Here is a 7,185-nt window from a genome sequence, read left to right on the forward strand (position 1 = left end):
TTCACGTTCACAGGGTACATGAATTCTTTTGAGTTTTCTGCTTTTAAATACGTATTCAGACTTGGCTACAGAGTTGCTTGTTAGACGTGTCCTGCGGGCCTCTCAAACACAAACCCTCCCAGCTTAACTCATCATTTTCTCTGGCAAACCTGTTCCTCTCTGCTGTTCCGTCTCAGGGAATGAAATTCCTCGTGCAGTTGCCCATCTGGAAACCCGAGTGTTCCTCAACTCCTCGCCTTCCCTCAGCCCTTCTCTTCCCACCCTGCCGACTTTGCGAGTGTCCCATCTGTGCCTGTGTCTCTCTCTCTCCACGGCCGACATTCCGACCTTTATCTCTCACCTGCAACACCGGAGCAGCCTCCTCATTACTCCTCCCCCACTGGATCCTTTCTTACCCTGCCGTAGTGATTGCTCCAAAATCGGGTCGTATTATAGACTTTGAAATTATTTTATGGGTTTTCCACTGTCTCCAAGACAAAGACCTACTCACTAAAGCTTATAAGTGCTGTCATGATCTCCCCCCTGCTTATCTCTTCAACTTCCACTGCTCCCCCCAACTCTGTGCCATATATTTCAGCCATTCCATATTTTTCTCATTTCCTAGAACATGCTGTGAAGTTAGGTCAGACCACAAAAATTGGTTTGCGTTCCAAGACTGGCTAGAACTCAGATTGGGTTCAAGGTGACTTTCTTTCATTTAGGCTTTCTACAAAACTAGCAAATGAGCAGTACCAAGGACGTATACAATAGACACTCCTAAGTGAATGGATGCAGCCCTCTCGTGTGCCCCCAGTTCCTCATGGAGATAGGACCGAAGTTCCATTGTCTGTGGTATGTGCACAGTGAGGAGTATGCCAGGCCATATATAGAAGCTCAGTAGCCTTTGTTCCATTAGGCAGGGTGAGGGGCGTGTCAGTGCAAAGTTCTACTTTCTACCAAATAAGGAAAGTTCTGCTACATGTAAAAACATGAACGATTTTTTTCTGTGTCATCGGGCCTACAGAGGTCACCGTGATCTCCCACAGCCACATTTCTCTTGCCTCCTGACTTTACACCTAGTGCCGGCTCTGTATGCAGAGCGATTCCAACCTCACTTCCCTTGAATAACTCACGGTTGTCCTCTAAGACTTGGGTCAGGGGTCACCTCTTCCAGAACATGTGCCTTGGTCGTTTGCCTCGCTGACGTCCTGTGCATTATTTTTCCTAGTCCTTACTGATTTTTGAATGTTACTCTGTTTTCCTGTCTACTATTAATATGAGCTCCTTCAGAGTAAGAACCATGTCTTACTCTTCATATATTTGGTCTCTAGCAAAGATATTAACACACTGTAAACAGCTAATATCTATAGAAGAAAAAAACGGAGGGAGGGTGAGGAAGGAATCCTTCAATGATCCAATACAAAGTCCGGATGTGTGCGTGTTGTCAAGTTCTACCAGGTACCTTTATAGCTTCAATATTTAGCTGAATTCATTTAAATAATAAGGATACATTAAAGTCATTCTAAGGAAAGAACATTAGTGATGGAGATCTGTTTGAAGGTGCTCAGCCATGTTACTTTACCCATCGTTAGATTTCCCTGTTTCTAACTTGTGTTAAATTTTAGAGTATTGACAAGTTCAATCGGATCGAAATTTACAGCTTCTCCTCTCCCCAGCTTGGACCAGACGGGCATCGAGGAATAAGGCTTGGTTTGTTCTCCGTGTCCCCTCCCTTGCCCATCTTTGCCACCCGCTGTTGCCAGTTTTGAGAGTAAGGAAGGGCGAGAGAGAGGTTGCGTGGGCGGGAGGCTTCATCCACGCTGCCTCCACGTGCCCGTGTCCAGCTGCCTGTTTAACTCCGCTCTGATGGTTCACTCTGCACAGCCGCTCTGTTCTCCTGGGCAAAGTTTTTTAAAGATGGTTCTAGTCCAGCTGTGGTCCTCCAGCTTGCAGCAAACTTGAGCCTGGTTTTGCCCATCCATATCGTGGCTGTACAGACTACTCCCGATTTAACCTTCTCTCTTCCCTGTTATTCTAGGCAGCTCCAACCACTAGCCAGCATCTTTTCTTCAGCCTGTCATGGGAGAGTCAGGCACAGGTCACAGTGCACAATCCCCAAACTTGGGGACCACGGGTTAAGTTTAGAAAAGCTGCTTCAATGATCAGCTTTAGTTCTGTTGAAAAGTGATTAAAGGAAACAATTTAGGTGACACAAGCTCTAACACTTCATGGAGCAGACAGTCTCCATTTGGAGAACTGCAAAATGAGCCTGAAGGTAGGAAGCTTTTATAGGCTAAAGAACAAAGAATAAGGAAGAGAAAAATAGGAAACGTCTGATCGCTTGGGTTACACAGTCCCCCTTGCTTGGGGTGAGAGGGACAAGGACCTAGGTCTAGAGCCCGGGCTTGGCTTGGCATCTGGGGATGCCGAGTGCTCTTCTGGTCTGGCAGAGCGTTTAGAGGAATGGGAACGTTGGGTTTGCTGAGGTGGCATGGGCACGTGCGGCTCCGAACCTTTTTCAGCAGCAGCGGGCTCTGCTGGGGGAGGCGGCAGATCCATGAGAAGGGACCGGAAACGCACAAGACTCTGACAATGCTCTTAAAAATAATTCTCGCCAGCTCCCCGCCTCGAAGCCTGAATCTGGGCAGGTAGGTGATAGTTTCAGGGTGCCAGGAGTCGTTTAGGGGTCCACCTATTACCAAATTCTGCTTTTTTGTGCCTGGAATCTGGGGCCATGGTTTTCAACTTTAGCCATTCAGCAGACTCCACACAGGAAAAAAATCTCATGTTCTGGAACAACTTCGTGGGAAATCACATCTTGAATTTTCCAATCTAGAAGAAATAAAAGACATATATAGAGGGAACGTGTTTCCGCTTTATCTTTTCTTCATTCTGTTTTTATTCATATAATTTTACTTATGTAGATTTTAATTTATAATCTTTGGAATATCACATCTACTTAAAGTACATGAAGACAATTTGGCCCCGATACTGTTCGGTGATTAGTTGCAGATCATCCTCGCTGGAGTGTCCAAGTGGGGGGTCTCTTTTATCGGGACCCCGCGGTGCCCCTCAGAGAGATGTGGGCTTGAAGACTCAGTCATTGTGATGTATGTCTCAGCTTTCATTCACTAAAACTCTTATTCTCTCCTTTACTTTTCATACTTGTAAGTCTTGAGCTGCTCAGGCCTGCTTTTCTCTTAGTGCTTACGGGATTCCTATGTCTGGCCATGAAACTCTAGGCTGTTCGAATTGTTCGTGAAGGAAATAAGAGAAATCACGTGATAGAGGGAAAAAGTCCCTTCTTCTCTAGTTACAAAATAAAACGGAACAGAACAAAATGATTCTGGGTTGTAAAACTATCCTTGCAAAGGTCGTTTCTTACAGAACCCTTATAAAGGAACCGAGGTTTCAGGAATTGTTAGTAGGTTCTGTGGCAATAATCTTTAACTTCTTTTTAAAATATCTGCAGTTTTAACTGAGGTTATCTTACTAATTTATTGTGATCACAGTAGCAGTTTTGAATCATCGCTTTGAAACTCTTACTGAAAACCAAACATACGAATTAATGACACAGCAAAAGAAAAAGAAAAAACAAAACAAAACAAAACACACAAAAGTTGGTGACATGAAATCCCTCAGAATCCAAAAGTATGGGCGGATGTGGCCAAATCACCAACAGGAGCAGGGCCAGAGCAAGATGAGCAGCTATGCCGTAAGAGCTGCCGAAATAAAAGGGGTTACAAAATGAACCAGAATTCCTAGAAAGTAACGAAAAAAATTAAAATCCATGAGATACAGCCGAAGAGGTGTTACAAGGAACATCAGTTGCTTATATTACATTATATTACATTCACTGTTATTTACATTTTCTATTAAGTATTAAATACCTTTAGAAACAGAAACAAAAAATACATGAATTACATTTCAACTCAACAGATTACAAAAAAGGGTTAACTAAAAGTAAACAGAAGGAATTGATAAAAATAAAGGAAGAAATTAATGAGCTGGAAGAGAGAAAAACTAAAACAACTAAAAAAAATAAGCTAGTTAAAGAAATCAACAAAAATAGACACGCTATTTAGTAGACCAAATTGGAGGAAGTATAAGTTCACAATATACAAAATGACACAGGGGAAATAATCTTTGCAACAGAGAGTAGGAGGCGGGGGGTGGAGGAAGGAAAGAAAAACTACTTTGTATAATTCATGCAAATATACTTAAACGCCCTGAAAAGTTGTCAAATCTGTTCCTGCTTTCTCCTCTCCCTCAATAATTCCTTTAGACCTAATTAATTTCATCGAGGAATTCTACCGAACTTTTGAAGACCTGATAAATCCTGTGCTACTTAAATTGTTCCAAAATATAGAAAAAGAAAGAAAACTTCCAAATTCTTTTTTATGAAGCAAACATATATCAATACTAAAATCTAATCAACATTTTTCCAACAAAAAAAATTACAGGCCAATCTCGCTTTTGAATATCAAGGCAAAAATCTTAAAAATATATTAAGTTGAATCCAAAACATTTAAGAAATACAATATAAATAGCGGGATTCTTTTTGAGAATGCCTGAAGGGTTAATTCAAGATTAGAAAATCTATTTGTTTAATTTATAAATTCATCCTACCAATAATTATAAGAAGAAAAATCATGTGACTATCTCCAAGGAGGTCTAAAAGGCTTGATAAAATTCAATGCATGTTCTTGACAAAAGAAAGGGGGGATAGAGGGAGAGAGGAAGGGAGGAAGAATGAAAAAAAAAAACCCTCAATATGAATCAATAGATAATGCCTTACTATGATTTAATCATGGCAAGGCAACTCCATTGTTGCTTCCCAGTGTGCCAGAACAGGAAATAGCATGGAATTGCCTTAAATATTCCTTCCCTAAATGTTGAGTCTGAATCTAATCAAACTCTAGAGCTAACGAACAACTTGTAGGAAATATGGGGGAGGGAGGACTGAGTTCAGGACCTACAGATTCAGAGCGGTGAAAGAAAGAGAGCCACTTTTCCCAACTGGTTAAGAGTTTTTTTTTTTAAAGTTTGGGAGGGGGACTAGTCTAGATTAAAGGAGACTTTACGAAACATCACAGTTCCAGGTGATGAGTGGCCCTGGTTTCGATTGCGGTGAGAAGAAACCAACTATAAAACATGTTTGGGAAATTTGAGCGTGGACTAGATATTAAATGATACCGAGGAATTGTTAATTTTGTTAGGTGTTAGTTGTTAGGCGTTCAAAGGGAATGGGATAAACCTCTTGGTGAAGATACTGCATAAACATAGCAAAGAGTAAAGCCACAGGCTAGTTTTCCTTCGATTTTCCATGTCATTCAAATCATATGAATTCTATTAATTCTTTTTTAGGAAACAATAAATAGGTTTAGACTTGGCTACAGAATACTGGAAGATTCTTATGGAGTTCCCCCAAGAGAAGTGCTCCTCCAAATTGAACCACTAAGAGATCCCTACCTAACCACGGTCTCAATTTATATTGAAATGACCCAACTTGCATCCATATTCTCTACATATTCCTATGTATATTTATTTGCTTCAGAGGAAGAGAAACTCAAGGTATGTAATTCCTTCCAGACTTCATGTCAAAGCTCTTAGCAGCCCAGGGAGTCAAGATTTGAATCTCCAATCTCTGCCTTGACAACCCTCTTTCTGCCCTATTATAAGTTACGTATCTCTGACTTGTCTTATTTGAAATTTATGGACATAAGTAAGTTTCACTAGCATTAATGAGACTTTAGTATCTATCGAGGTGGTAGGTACACTCACTCGTTGCTGAAAGCCTCTGATAGGGTTTATCAGAATATTTTGAAAATGTGTATTAAAACCTACTCTGGAATTTTAATAGAGTGGTGTGATTCGGGTTTGGCTTACATCTGATAACTGGTCTTCACTGAACATAAAGCTTTAATACCAGCATCTTTGTTATAAGCCTTTGTCTTTTCTTTTACAAATGCTCATGCATCATTCACATTTATCCACTGGGAGGCAATATATACTCAGGAATGCTTGCTGTTTCTAGCTCCCTCGATCTCGCTGAGTCTAAAAATGTCAAGCTTTTTAATCTGGAGAGCAGCCACTGTAATCCAATCTTAAGAAACAGTATTGTCTGAATTCGAGCTCCTACTTTGAAGTGACTAAGGAGATTTCGATAATGTGAATACTTCCTGCCACTCAATCACGTTTCTTCTGCTGCTAACATGTTCACAAGTCACAAATTTGCAAAATAGACTGCCCCTCATGGTCTTCTCATTCCTTGCCATTGTCTAGTTGTCCATACTTCTCCTTAAGCACATAACCCTTTCTAAATTCTGCTAAACTATTTTCCAACTCCACTGCTCTTAGTGCCCGTCCCCTTATTTCTGCGGCTAGTGCCTGCCGATGCCCCTTTTTCATTTTGTTTCTTAAATATCATACCTCCTCCACAGTGAAATCGAGAGATGTACCCTGAAGCTCCTGGGTAGTATCATATGCATCCCCCCCTGGTTTCGTACAGCATCCTAGAGAAGTCAAGCAGATTCTGGGTTATTCGTATAGCCTTGGGAAGCCATCAAGTTCCTTTTTGCTTAAATTAATTCTGTCCAAAATGCAGAATGAAACCAAATAATTAGCTCTATATAAGATTTATATTCAATTAAGAGAGGGAAAAACATCTAAGAAATCAAATTGCATGTCAAGTATGATGACAACCTGAGAAAAACCACAAAAAATATATACGTATTAAAAATTGAAAATAAAATAGTAATGGTTTTGTTTGGTGGCGAAATTATGAAAGTTTTATTTCCCCTTGCTTCTTTTTCTGTATTTTCCCTATATTTTCTTTAATAAAATACTTTTTTTCAAGTGAAAAAATATATATAACTGTGCCTAAACCATCATTTATCTTTCTCCTTCATACACTGAAAAATCCCCGTTTCTTTAATATATCGTTCTGCTGTCTAATTTTCCAAAAGGTAGTTAATAACACTTTGACATTTTCTTGAATCGCCATATGGTGCTGAGAGGGTTGGCTTATGCTTTTTAAAAATTAATTATTTTAGAATAGCTTTTAAATTTATATAGAATTGCAAATACCCTATATATCCCATACTCAGTTTTCCTGTTACTAACATCTTACATTCATTTGGTATGTTGGCTACTATTACTGAGCAGCATCGATGTATTATTATTAGCTGAAGCCCATACTTTACT

This window comes from Pteropus medius, unplaced genomic scaffold (assembly GCF_902729225.1).
Source record: "Pteropus medius unplaced genomic scaffold, Ma_sr-lr_union100, whole genome shotgun sequence".
In the NCBI taxonomy this organism is placed as follows: Eukaryota; Metazoa; Chordata; class Mammalia; order Chiroptera; family Pteropodidae; genus Pteropus; species Pteropus medius.